The sequence below is a fragment of the Giraffa tippelskirchi genome, chromosome 10, assembly GCF_054371585.1.
Source record: "Giraffa tippelskirchi isolate mGirTip1 chromosome 10, T2T-mGirTip1v1.2.pri, whole genome shotgun sequence".
NCBI lineage: Eukaryota > Metazoa > Chordata > Mammalia > Artiodactyla > Giraffidae > Giraffa > Giraffa tippelskirchi.
The window spans coordinates 100082187-100097597 of NC_137284.1; the positions used below are offsets into that span (position 1 = coordinate 100082187).

At 36.3% G+C, this 15411-nt stretch overlaps 1 protein-coding gene across 7 annotated transcripts in view; it reads right to left on the reverse strand.

The window, feature by feature from the left end:
- Positions 1-15411, reverse strand: part of FOXP2 (forkhead box P2) — a 1512938-nt gene that overhangs the window by 367783 nt on the left and 1129744 nt on the right. The window lies entirely within an intron of this gene.

A 15411-nucleotide genomic window follows, 5' to 3' on the forward strand; every position in this document is an offset into this window, starting at 1 on the left:
TGCTATCAACTGTACTATGCTATAGCCTATTGTAAAAATTAGATTGAAACAACTTAAAATCTCAGTAAAGGGCTATTATCAGACCCTAGTGGTCTGAAAATGGCCTTTTAGAGATCTAAAGAGATTAATCTTCTCTAAACACAGAAGTCTTTTCAATGTAAAAAATTATACAATTAAAACTACAGAGCTTTAATTTCTGAAAAGCCCAGCTAATTATATATTCCATGGCTCTCAGACTTCCTTACCAATAGTGGTAACTCAGTGAATATATAAATGTGGTATAGACCACATATAAATGTGGTATAAAAGTCTGTATGATTTGGTCACTCAGTGGTACTTAGTGAAATATAAATAGTGAAATTTATATTTCACATTTTGTATTAGAGTCAAAACTCCAGATAGGTTTAAAAGAGTCATTTTGAGCCTAACAGAAATTCACTATGTATATTCATTCTACAATCTACTTTTTCTAAAACTAAGGTTTTGATATATGATTAATTAGGCTGAAATAATAAAATAGGTTTCAGCTATGTTAAATTAAACGTACCATTTTTAAAAAAGAATGGATCCAATTATACTAAGATCGCCTCTTATGAAATGTCTGAGATGACCAAATGAAATACATAATGTTTTTAAAGGAAAAGTTAGATTTGGTTTGTTAAACTGTATTTTTTAAACGCTGTTTTGTATGAGAGCCTGCAGAAAGAAAAAAAAAATAGAAGTGGATCCTAGCTATGTTCATATTAATTACATGATACAGCATGATTAGATGAGAGTAATTCGTGTATGCTGAAGTAAACTGAGTTTGAAAGCTTACTCAACGTTATTAAGCTCTCTTTTTTAAGGTAGTTAATAGCTTAATTTAATTTGTGCCAGTTAAAGCACACAGACTTCCAAAAACCAAGATACTACTGAATTTACTCTTTTACCCAAATCATATTAACAAATGCAGAGGAAGAGATGTCCGAATGATAGTAGCCAAAGATTATGTGCTTGATTTAACTTTTTTTCACCATTAATATTCATCACAGACTGACTTAGTCTTATCAAAATCATCAATGCTCATGTGATTTTTTTGCCTATGGTCTTAAAAAACTAAACAAGACTGTTGCAAAACCCAAATGTCCCAAAAAGCTACTCAGTTTTACACCTAAGAGAAAATTATGTGAAAACAAAATGTGACATATCTGTAAAATATAGTTAAAAAATTTAATCCAAAAGAATTAAAGCAGGGAGGTATTTTACCTATTAAATAAAAGTGAGATTTTCTGTAAATAAGCCTAATGACAAACTATATACCTACAGTTCAATTGAATATAAACAACCATGTGTTGTTCATTAGGGAGACATTCACTCAGGGTTATTTTCCTAGCTATGGTGATGAATTTGCACCAATCCATCTACACAGTCTCACCCAGTTCTCCTTGTCACCAACTGCACACATTTGCCAGCCAGCTGGCTGGGGTGAGGGGCATATCCTATGCCACATAACAAAGAGAAGTTTGCTGGCCTGCACCAGGATGAAACCCATGACCTCTCCCTCATTAACAATATGGACAGCCACGTGAGCTAACTGGTCACTGATTAAAATAAATGTATACCTTGCAGACCAGAAACACTAGCACCAAACTTCAATGCACTGATATGAGAAACATTTATTTTTGCATTCTCAAATAAAATTTCTTATTTCTGTTATGAGAACAAATTTCATGAAACTAAATGTTGCAGTCATTACAACAAAATCATTATAAAATTGAAAGGGAAAATAAGCACCAAAATGACATTAAGTACTTAAGGCTAATTCAACCAAGGTTAATTACACTGGTTAAAAGTCAACTTTAAATCAAAATGTCTCTTAAGAGGAAGGATCCAAATTACATAAACTTCTAACAAAATATTCTCAATGAAAATGATCAAAGACATACAAGTAAGTATCCCTTATAAGAAGGAATAATAAATCTACCCCTTAACAATCACAAGTTTGTGTCTTTCTCTTATTGTTGGTTTAAATTTTACTTTTGAAACACATGGGCTTCCCTAATAGCTCGGTTGGTAAAGAATCTGCCTGCAACGCAGGAGATCCCGGTTCCATCCCTGGGTTGGGAAGATACCTTGGAGAAGGGATCTGGCCTGGAGAATTCCATTGATTGTATAATCCATGGGGTCCCAAAGAGTCAGACCCAACTGAGCAACTTTCACTTACACTTTGAAGTACATATATACACATACATACACATCAACAACAGGGGAAGGGACATGAAAGAAAGCAACTTCTAACCTAGAGGATATATTATGATAATATTATAAGCATTATTAACATATAACCTTAAAAAAGATCAAGTAAGAATAAAATATGTAACATGGAAAAACTGGACAGTCATAATTTCGTCAACTCTTAAGCTATCCTTATTAACACTAGAAATAATTTATTTAGTTGGTATCTCCTCTTGGATATACACACACCTCTGTGTCTTCTTTCATTTCTAGTCACATCCTTTTGAAAGGTGAGCAGAGAAAAGGATACAACAGTGTCTATTTACTTTGTTTAAACATTATAATTTTAATGCATTTACATTTTAAGGCATTCGCATTATGTCACTGACGCATCTTTCCCCTCATAAGGTTAAAACTAAGCATGTCTACTATTTTATAAGTCATCCAAAAACCTATACCTAGTACTTCCCACTCAATCCATTTATTCATAAACCTGTGCTTCCGTAACAACTGTATGCACTTATAGTAAGGTTTATATTTAATCGCAATTATTTCTTAAAATGTCTTCTCTTCTGTACTTCTAAAATGTGCATGCTAGCTCAGTCATGTCCAGTTCCTTGAGACAGCATGGACTGTAGCCCTCCAGGCTCCTCTGTCCATGGGACTCTCCAGGCAAGAATACTGGAGTGGGTTGCTATATTCTCCTCCAAGGGATTTTTCCAACCCAAGGACTGAACCTGTGTCTCCTGTATTGGTAGGTGGACTCTTTACCACTGAGCCACCTGGGAATCCCACTTCTAAAACAGGGACATGTCTTAAATCAATTTTGCCTTTTTAGCAATAAAGCTAAGTGCTTTACATGGGCTTCTCTCGTAGCTCAGTTGGAAAAGAATCAGCCTGCAATGCAGGAGACCCGGGTTCAATTCCTAGGTTGGGAAGATCCCCTGGAGAAGGAAATGGCACCCCACTCCAGTATTCTTGCCTGGAGAATCCCATGGACAGAGGAACCTGGTGGGCTACAGTTCATGGGGTCGCAAGAGTCGGACACGACTTAGCAACTAAACCACCACCACCACCAAGTGCTTTACATATAAAAGAAGATGTTTAATAAGTGAACACTGGATAGAAAAAAAAAAGATGAATGAATTTCTATTAAATTGTACTTTGCTTTGGCCTATGACCCTCTTGATATCTGCCTGAATAAAGATTATTTTAACTCTGCCATCCAACCTTATATTGTCCTTAAATTTGATAGTCAGGTCTTCTACACTTTTCTCAAAGTCAGTGACAAATGTTGAAAATGATAGGGTCTCTAGCATGTCGATCATGGGCCTTGCTTTTAGCTGTCATGCATCAATTAACAAGTAATCCTTGAATGTGATCATCCAGGCAGCTACACTCCATTTAATTCTACAGCATATTTTTCTCTAACTTGTCCACACAAATATTTTCACTTTGTCAAAAGATCTGCTATAATCAGGATTGATTATATCCACAGCTTTCACTAAGTATTCTATCAAAAAAGAAAACAAGTTTGATTTTAAATAGCATACTGTTAGTGAAAAACACATTTTTTTAGTAATACGAGCAATTTTAAAGGTTCACACACCTTCAACTTATTTAACAAAATCACAGGACCAATACGGATAATTCTACGAATATCCAGCTTCTCTCTTCTCTACTTTTAAAAATTTGTCCCTTGAGCTCACTCTAATCACGTAAATTCTTCCTGTTTTTGATATCTCAAGTATTATCCATTTTAGTTTTGTGATAAGCATGAGCTGTTTCAGTACTTGCATTCTACATGACCCTAGACACTAAAGTGGCTAAGTACTCTCTTTCACTTAAGAGTTCCTCTGTAATCTGTTTTTTCTATCCTTTGCAAATTGCTTTCCTTAAAAGAAAAGAAGCAAAATAGGACTTGAACTCTACTATCTTACCATAATCTTTCAACAATCTCACCATTTATTCTAAGCAATAAATCTATGCATTGTTCTTTCAGTTTGAACAGTGCTTCAAAAAGATCTAACAATTTTAATTTCCTTGCCATTTTTGTAAGCCTTACATCAATCTCAAGTTTATCTTCTCTGATATTTTCTCATGGTTATGACCTAATTTTCTACTAAACATTTACTCTAAGTTCACAGATTTTTTTCTATTTGTCTTTTTTTTTTATTTATATTCTGCTCATCCCATCCCACAGGTCATCATAGTTTTATCATATCAATATTGTTAGAATTTTAAAGCTCCCTTTTAGGATTTTTAGCTATGGAGTCACTTAAATCTTTAGGTATTCTAACTAAAAAACTAATAAATGACTTATAAGTATTATTTGCATTACATGGCCCATTCTGGGTTACCGTTCAATCTTCATCAAGAGCTAGCAATCCAGTCTTAGAAAAAGAGTATTCCATAAGCAACTCAGGTGCTTTTTTTGAGTAGGCTTTTACTTTTTCATCATACTTTGTAAACATCTTTAATAATATTTAAGATATTTTGAATTAATAATAACTTCAAATATAATAAGAAAAGATCCTTAGATATCATGAAATATTAAATTTGCTGAATTGTGCAAATGCACACTGACTGTTATTTTAAAAATTGTAACCAAAATGTCTATGAAAAAAACAAGTCATTTTCAACTCTCTTGCTCTTAAAAGTTTTAAAAGTTGTTTTTTTTTATTCCCACTGAAATAATTATTTTATAATTTGAGCACTCTTAGGTATAGAATTATTACTATTATTACTGACTGAATAATTTATATTTGAAATCTACTTTCCCTAAGGCATACAATCTGCTTCTAACCATAACCAAGATTTTCTTCCTTGACCATTTCAAACTTTATTTTAATATGGGAACTATCTCAAACATTCTTTTTCCTTTTACACTGTCAACCATCCTTCTATACTCGTTAGAAAGAATTTAGTCCATTGAGGCATTTCCCTGTATGTTTTTCTCTACGTTCTTACAAGGAACTGAAATCAATTCTTAATTATCCTAGACAAATTGTGCTTTCAACTTCTTATTGACATTTAACACCAAATATAATTTGTTATATGGTTTGATCATGATTTTAGTACTGTTCCTAATGTTTATTCATATTTCCCTAACATTTCTCTGATGGGAGATCCTTTGAAACCAAAGCATTGCTCTGTCCATAGGAAGAGAAAAGCCTCTGAAGAGAGAGGAAGGAGGGGCAACTCTATCTCAGCTGACAGTGATGGTGCCCTTCTCCAACGAGGTGTGCCTGACATTAAGATACTAAACAAATTCAAAAATTACCAGCACCTGCTAATAAAGCTAAAGTAGATTTTGACTGCTCAGTTTTAAGAGCATAGAGAATATGGAATCCTTTGTGCATAGAACACCAACTATTACCCAAAGCCAAATTAAATGACTTTTGAATGGTTTGCAAATTACACAAAATTACACATTATTCTGCTTGTCACTACAAGCTCAGAAAGTTAAGAGATGATTATATTCTTTATATCTTAAGCTATACAGTAAATATTGGTAACTTCCCAATATCAATTTTCATTTTCCTGATAACTGATATTTTGGCCTAAATATTGCACTCCTTAGAATTTTTTTGGTTATGAGCATTAGAAAACCTAATTTATGGTTTAAGGAAGAAGGAATTTTATTTTCACATAATAGGAAATTCAGAAGTAGTTGGGTGAGTTTGATTTAGTGACTCAATAAGTCACGAAGGCTTTACAGCATTGGATGTATCCTATTGACAGTTTTCCTCACAATCAAAAGATGGCTGCCAGGAGAAATCAAGGCAACATGCTTCTTTCTTTCTTTTTTTTTTTTCACTGAAAGGGGTAGAAGGGAAGGAGAAAGGGTGAGAAGGTAGGAGTGAAATAGAAGTGGGGAGGGAGGCATATTTCTCGTCACTTTCTCTTAAAAGAAAGAGTATTCCTAGTTGCCTCCAGTCAACCTCTCCTCATTTATCACTGACAAATCTGGGACAAATGACAATTTCTTAACCAGCTATAAGCAAGAAGAATGAAACTACCCTTAAATGTTAATCATTCAAACTGCATTGCTGTTACTCAGAATATCTGGTGCAATAAATATTGAAAAACAAATATGTTCAGGGTAGATATCTAAGTATCCATAGATATACACCCTATAGAATCAATGTATTTGGAAACTAATTCCTATGGGTGCCATGTGACTCAGATATGTTCACTGACACTGGAGAAGCCATTTATTGGAGACCTCCAAGACAAAAGCTCTATAATTTCTGAAAAAGCTATAGAAACTGTTAGGGGAAGCACACTGCCTGAAACCACCCACCCTGGCCAGGTACTATAGTAACCGTTTGCATGAGTTGTTTTATGACAGCAGGTCCTGGTAAGGAACATGGAACTAATTAGCCACCATCAACCAAAAGAGTTCGGGAAAGGTCAAAAGGAGACACCACATGTCTGACCACCTCCCAGAATCCTTCTCGCTGGCATCCATCTTGGCTGAACAAGGCCTGCATCACCAGGAAGGACTCTGAGTCAGAATGATTGGCTGAAGACAACCTGGAAACTAATCCCATCACCATCACTGCAAGCCATGTGGCAGAGCTGTTCTCCTGGGCTCCCTTACCCTACTGCTCTCCATCCCCGTGCCTTTTCCCAATAAAATCTCTTGCTTTGTCAGCACATGTGTCTCCTCGGACAATTCATTTCCGAGTGTTAGACAAGAGCCCAGTTTCGGTCCCTGGAAGGGGTCCCCCTTCCTGCAACAAAACCACTCCTTATTTCTCTTCTAAGATGTGGCTAGAGAACTGTGTAGTCCTTTGAGTGAAGAGAAAGTGGATATGGTAGACAAAGGAGACAGAAGCTTAATGACATCACTGAACTAATAAAGCAAACCAATCTTAACACTCAAACTAATTTCTGATTTCCAGTTAGTTAAAACAATTAATCCCCATTTCTATTTTTTAGCCATTTGAAGTGGATTTCCTAAATCGCTGAAATTTATCCCCAGGTGATAGCAGTCTACAATTATTTAATGTAGGAGCAGTATGTTTTCAAGACAAGGTGCCACTTTGAACAACTGCAGCACCACAAATACATGCAATCACGTGTATTATGATGATTAATTTCAGCATATGAGACTCCAGCCTTACAGTCTTACAAAGGTTTTCAAATAACCAAGAAGAAACCTGAAAGTTAGTCAAGTTATAAGAAAAAAGGCAATAATCTAAATAGTACATTTGTACTTCTTCCAAGAAATTCTGTTCGCTCAGACTGGAGGCTTCTTAATTCTGATTCTTCTCTTATTCACAACTGGTTGAAATATGTTCTTCATGGGCAAAAATTAACCTCTCCTCATATCATACAGATAAATATCAGAGGCCTTAAGCTGAGGAAAATGTTTGAGTGAACACTATGGACTGGCCCCATTTTCCTTTGTTTCTAGATGGGTAATCTTTCATTCAATCATGAATATAATTTAATAAATCTATGTCTATATTATGTCAACAAGTGTCCTGTTATTATTTTCAATCACAGCTATCATTATTCAGCTTTGACAAAAATACTAGAAGGATACATCTGTTTTATTGGTTGAATTGATAAAAATGTTTCTCTATTACTCTTACTGACACCATTTAAGAAATCTGCAATAACATGTGGTACTCACAAAGCTTTCCTTGATTTTGAACCCAAGCTTTAAAGCTTGCCAATATTTACACATATGATGCTTGCATTAATAGCAACCGGCAATCATTCCTTGCTTTCTAACTGAGTAGCTGTTATTTCCTGGAAATATTTCTTAGAGGTGCTATTTCCTGGAGTCCTCTTTTAATTCCTCAATTGTACATTTTCAAGTTTAGCCACACAGAGGCCACTTTCTTGCCTTAACCATCTGGCCTGACCCTGAATTAACAGAATGTCCTTTATGTCATGTAATTTATAACAAGATGATTAGTCATTTCATAAAATTATTTCCCAGATTAATCACTCAGTCAATCTATGTAGCACACAAAATTGACGGTATGCAAATATGTGGTAAGATTAAAATCAGTTACTTAACTGGAACTGGAAGCTACTTCAAGTGCTAGAATATACATTTTATTGATCTATTTACAGATTAATTTATTTACTGCTATGAGAGAGTAAGGCTACGTTCTATGCTTTGGGGTTTCTTAAAGGGGGAAAGCCATTTAGTTCTATAAAAATCCATAGAGGCTCTTGATTCATAGAGGCTAATGATTGTGATGAAGATAACAATGGGATTAACTAATTAAAAATGATAGCAAGAAATAACGCCATAAATTCATCAAATGAGGACAGAAGTAGTTTTAACAGAGTTAAATATCACTTGAAGATTTTGGCACCTGAAGTACCAAGATATAAAACAATTATCCATATTAAATATTAGTGGCTAAGAGAGAGAGGCAGAGAGTCCAGGAGAATAGGAGAACAGATCTTCAAAGGGCATTTTTTTTCAGGATACAGAGGTACCATTGTCACAGGTGTAAGAAATAATGCTATTCATCACTTGCCCCAACTAGCTTTGGCCATCACCTTCAACAGGCTACAGCATTTGCTCCATACAGATACACAAAGTTTAGTTTGTTTCCCAGATGATGCACATGATCAAAAGGTTAGTGATTTTTTTTTTTAATGATATAAATGACTTGCTACAAATAAGAATCAGCTCTGTGGCATGTTTCAGTTCACCAAAAGTCCTAATGCAGTCTTCATTACATTCCAAAAGAATCTCATCTGAGCCATAGAAAACAGGAAAAGTCTTCAGAGAAATAACTCTGACCTAAGTGTATTATTAAAAATATGAATTCTTTATTTCCGTTCCTGCAGAACAAAGGTAAACACCACACATATGGTTACTGGATATTCTGGTACCTTTATAGAACAGGCCCTAAGCCTAAAAGCCCAAAGTAGCTCAGCCTCCCCATGGGATAGGTAAATCAAAGTGAGAGTTAAGTTTGATCTCATTCCAGACTTGAACCACCTATGGTGGCCAAACTAACCTGGCACTTGTGGACTCCACACAGGGGCCCACACAGGTCAGGCTACATGCTCAGTTCCCCAGTCGTTCGGCTTATTTCTGAGAGAGTGCCTATTATTTTTATTTCCCCGAATCCTAGAAGGGGAGGGAGCACTGCTTCTGAGGACAAAGAAGTATTTTTTCACCAGTATAATACTCAAAAACATAGAGAACAAAAGTTAGAAGGTTACTTACAGATACATCATGGCTTATAAAATAATTATAGATGGGTGACTTATTCATTTTCCAAAAGAATGCAATTCAGAATTTCAAAGAGTGATAGGGAAAGCAATAATCATGTTCATTTATTTACATATATGAAAATAATTGTAACTTCCATTAAATACAAATACAAAAACTATGATTATACATAGTCTCTCCTCAACATATGCTTTTTCAAAATATCCCATGTTAAAAAAATAACTATGAGATATCATTTGTATATTTTTCATGAATATGCAATTTCAGAACTTTTAATGGATTAAAAACAACTGAGCAGGTATTCAGGGAGATTTTTAACTCCTTTAAAAAACATATAATATAGAGGAGGAAAAAGAAGAAATGGAGCATTTAGAAACTTGGATTTGAAGAGAATAAAAGAGAATTGGGGTATTACCCACAGGATCCAGGGAGACCATTGTTTTTAAGATGAGAGCAATTTAAGCTTATTTGTTCCCTTTGACAGTCTGAGGGGGGGATGGGGAGAAAGCACAGTCTTGGTAGGTACTGCTTCACTGATATTGGCATTTTGCCAACCAGCATAGCAAAAGGATGAATGAGAACAGGGAGTCAATATGAAATAAAGGATATGCAGTAGAAGTAGGAAGTAAAAGATTTGATTAGATATGGCGATGGTCAGAAAGTGAAATAAATACTGGATTTTTGATTTGGAGAGTGAAACTGTTCCAGATAATGTCAAAGTTTAAAATGTGACAATAGGAGTGGGTTGCTAAAGTAGAGCAAAAATCAAGACTATGTGGACTAGTCAAGAGACAGTAAAGCTATTGCGTGAGATAGGTCATATACATCAACTCAAAAATCACTCAGTGTAATACTGTAAATCAACTACAGTTCAATTTAAGAAAATAACAGTTTAAAAAAAATCACCAAATATGATGATGAGATATGTTATGGAGAGGAAAACTCTACACTCTTGTGACTCTGTGAGATGTAGGGAGGAAGAGTTCTGTGCCAAGTTATTCACTGAATGTGAGCAGTGACTACCAGATCAGCAGATGACACTGGAGAGGAAAGGTACAATGTGATACAGTAGAATGACCCAAGCCTTCAAGAAGGAGTGGGTTTCATAAAATGAGTTATCTCTTTAAAAGAAAGTTACAGAAGTAGCCTGATCACCTGTGAAGTCTTACTAAAGAAAGTGCCAAAGCTTTCCTACATCTTATTAATATTGTAGTACAGCTGATTTGCAATGTTGTACTAGTTTCAGGTAAATAGCAAAGTGATCACTGCATGATCAAGAAAAAAAAATAAAGCATGGGTATAATTTTATGAATATTTTCAACACAATTAAGTAAGCTGTAGAGGATAACCCATACCAGCTCTCTAGACAAGGACTGTATCAACACAAGAAGAGTCCTTGTTGCTTTTCATAAATCCTTTCAAAAATGGACTGGATATTTGAGGATATACTTCATCAAAGAGAGAAATAAACATATGAAAGATGCTCAATATAATTAATTATTAAGAAACTGAAAACTGCAGTGAGATACTATTACACACCTATTTAAATAGCTTAAATTAAATACAAACCATGCCAAGTTTTAGCAAGGATTAAAGTAACTGGAATTCCCATCCAATGTTGTAAAACTGTACAACCAGTTTGGAAAACAGCTTAGCATTTTTTTTTAAAAAGTTAAGTATGTATGTGATCCAGCCATTCCACTTCTAAGTATTACCTAAGAGTATTACCTAAGAGAAATGAAAATCTCTGTCCACCTAAAGACTTGTACATGAATGCTAAATAGCAGCTTAATGCTTAACAGCCCAAACCTGTAAATAACCCAAATGCCCATTAAGAAATGAAATGATAAACTACACAGTTTATGAAACGTAAGCTTACTCAACAATAAAAAGGAATGAACTACTGAAAAATACATGGATGCACCTAAAAATAATCTGGGAGAAAAACAGCAGACAAGAGTATACAAGATAGGATTCCGTTTAGTTAGAAGTTTTTAAAAAATTATAACTAATCTATGGTGACAAAATCGGTGTCTGCATGCAGAAAAAAGTAGAGGCAGGGATAGGTGAGAGGGAGGGAACACAAAAGGGATAGGAAGAAATCTAGTGGTTGTCAGATGTGTTCGTTATTTTGATGGTGATGATGTTTGTCGTCTCATAAACACTTCCCAAATTGTATATTTAAATATATGCAGTTTATGTCAGTCATCCTTCAATAAAGCTGTTAAAAAGTGTGAAAAATTTTATTTCTACCTTCTTACTTGCCCCTGTCTCTGGAATTAGAGGAAATTATATATTGAGGGACTTCTGAACAGTGGCTTGGACTCTCATGAGAGGGTTTAATCAAGGACCATGGCCAGTTTCATTCTGAATGGAATTAGTAGTACACTGTAAATGACATTAAAGGAGGTATACACTGATTCATACAAGAAGAATGTTATGGGATTGATTAAAAAAATAGCATCAGGAACTAGGTGCTTATAAATATAAATATAATACATAAATTTTGAGTGATGATGACTATCTTTCTTCTATTCATTCAAGATATACTTACATGCAGATAATTTTCAGACAGGTATTGTTTATTTCCTGATATAGATATTACACAGATCCTTAGTGATATGATTTGATTACAGAACTTCCACAGGACTGGGGACACAGACTCTTGGAGGGCACAAACAAAACCTTGTATGCACCAGGACCCAGGAGAGAGGAGCAGTAACCCCACAAGAGACTGACCTAGACTTGCCTGTGAGTGTCCAGGAGTCTCTGGTGGAGGCGTGGGTCAGCAGTGGCCTACTGCAGGGTTGGGGGCACTGAGTGCAGCAGTGTGTGCACAAGACCTTTTGAAGGAGGTCACCACTATTTCATTAACTCCACCATAGTTTGGTCTCAGGTCAAACAAGAGGGAGGCAACAGAGCCCCACCCATCAACAGAAAATTGGATTAAAGATATACTGAGCAGGGCCCCACCCATCAGAACAGGACCCAGTTTCCCCCACAGTCTCTCCCAAAAGGAAACTTTCTTTAAGCCTCTTATTATTCTCTCTCAGATGGCATAAAGAATGAAAACCACAATCACAGAAAATTAATCAAACTGATCACATGGACCACAGCCTTGTCTAACTCAATGAAACTATGAGCCATACCATTTAGGCCCACCTAAGACAGAGGGTCATTGTGGAGAGTTCTGACAAAACGTGGTCCACTGGAGAAGGGAATGGCAAACCACTTCAGTATTCTTGCCTTGAGAACCCCATGAACAGTATGAAAAGGCAAAAAGATAGGATACTGAAAGATGAACTCCCCAGGTAGGTAGAAGTCCAATATCCTACTGGAGAAGAGTGAAGAAAGAATTCCAGAAAGAAGGAAGAGATGGAGCCAAAGTGAAAACAACACCCAGTTGAGGATGTAACTGGTGATGGAAGTAAAGGCTGATGCTGTAAAGAGCAATTTGCATAGGAACCTGGAATGTTAGGTCCATGAATCAAGGTAAACAGGAAGTGGTCGAACAGGAGATGGCAAGAGTGAATAAAGACATTTTAGAATCAGTGAACTAAAATTGACTGGAATGGGTGAATGTAACTCAGGTGACCATTATATCTACTAGTGTGGGCAAGAATCCCTTAGAAGAAATGGATTAGCCCTCATAGTCAACAAAAGTCTGAAATGCAATCAGTTCACTTCAGTTCAGTTGCTCAGTCATGTCCGACTCATTGTGACCCCATGAATCGCAGCACGCCAGGCCTCCCTGTCCATCACCAACTCCCGGAGTTTACCCAAACCCATGTCCACCGGGTCGGTGATGCCATCCAACCATCTCATCCTCTGTTGTCCCCTTCTCCTCCTGCCCCCAATCCTTCCCAGCATTAGGGTCTTTTCCAATGAGTCAACTCTTCTCATGTGGTGGCCAAAGTACTGGAGTTTCAGCTTCAACATCAGTCCTTCCAATGAACAACCAGGACTGATCTCCTTTAGGATGCAATACTTGGGTATAATCTCAAAGATGACTGAATGATCTCTGTTCATTACCAAGGCAAGATATTCAATATCACAGTAATCCAAGTCTATGCCCCAACCAGTAGTGCTGAAGAAGCTGAAACTGAATGGTTCTAGGAAGATCTATATGACTTAAAATTAACACCAAAAAAAGATATCCTTTTCATCACAGGGGACTGGAATGCAAAAGTAGGAAATCAAGAGATACCTGAAGCAACAAGCAAATTTGGCCCTGGAGTACAAAATGAAACAGGGCAAAGGCTAACAGAGTTTGGCCAAGAGAATGCACTGGTCATAGAAAACACCCTCTTCCAACAACACAAGAGAAGACTCTACACATGGACATCACCAGGTCAATACCAAAATCAAATGGATTATATTCTTTGCAGCCAAAGATGGAGAAGCTCTATACAGTCATTAAAAACAAGACTGGGAGTTGTCTGTGGCTCAGATCATGAATTCCTTAGTGCCAATTTCAGACCTAAATTGAAGAAAGTAGGGAAAACCACTAGACCATTCAGATATGACCTAAATCAAATCCCTTACGATTATACAGTAGAAGTGACAAATAGATTCAAGGGATTAGACTGGATACATAGAGTGTCTGAAGAACTACAGACAAAGGTTCGTGACATTGTACAGGAGGCAGTGATCAAAAGCATCCCCAAGAAAAGGAAATGCAAAAAGGCAAAATGGTTGTCTGAAAGGGATACAAATAGCTGAGAAAAGAAGAGACAGGAAAGGCAAAGGAGAAAAGGAAATATATACCCATTTGAATGGAGAGAAGAAATGGGGAGATAAGACAGCCTTCCTCAGTGATCAATGTAAAGAAATAGAGGGAAAAAAACAGAATAGGAAAGACTAGAGATCACTTCAAGAAAATTAGAGATACCAAGGGAATATTTCATGCAAAGATGGGCACAATAAAGGACAGAAATGGTATGGACCTAACAGAAGCAGAAGATAGTAACAAGAGGTGGCAAGAATACACAGAAGAACTATACAGAAAAGATCTTCATGACCCAGATAACCACCATGGTGTGATCACTCACCTAGAGCAAGATATCCTGATATGCAAAGTCAAGAGGGCTTTAGGAAGCATCACTGCAAACAAAGCTAATGGAGGTGATGGAATTCGAGTTGGGCTGTTTCAAATCCTAAAAGATGATGGTGTGAAAGTGCTGCACTCAATATGCCAGCAAATTTGGAAAAATCAGCAGTGGCCACAGGACTGGAAAAAGTCAGTTTTCATTCCAATCCCAAAGAAAGGCAAAGCCAAAGAATGTTCAAACTATTGAATGATTGCACTCATCTCACATGCTAGCAAATACTCAAAATTCTCCAAGTGAAGTTTCAACAGTACATGAACTACGAACTTCCAGGTTTTCAAGTTGGATTTAGAAAAGGCAGAGGAACCAGAGATCAAATTGCCAACATCCACTGGATCATAGAAAAAGCCACGGAATTCCAGATAAATATCTACTGCTGCTTTATTGATTATGCCAAAGCCTTTGACTGTGTAGATCATAACAAACTGTGGAAAATTCTTCAAGAGACAGGAATACCAGACCACTTGACCTGCCTCCTGAGAATTCTGTATTCAGGTCAAGAAGCAACAGTTAGAACCGGACATGGAACAACAAGCTGGTTCCAAATTGGGAAAGGAGTACATCAAGGCTAAATTTTGTCACCCTGCTTATTTAACTTCTATGCAGTGTACATCATGCAAAATCCTGGGCTGGATGAACCACAAACTGGAATCAAGATTGTCGGGAGAAATATCAATAACCTCAGATATGCAGATGATACCACCCTTATGTCAGAAAGTGAAGAGGAACTAAAGAGCCTCTTGATGAAAGTGAAAGAGGAGAGTGAAAAAGTTGGCTTAAAACTCAACATTCAAAAAACTAAGATCATGGCATCCAGTCCCATCACTCCATGGCAAATAGATGGAGAACAATGGAAACAGTGACACACTT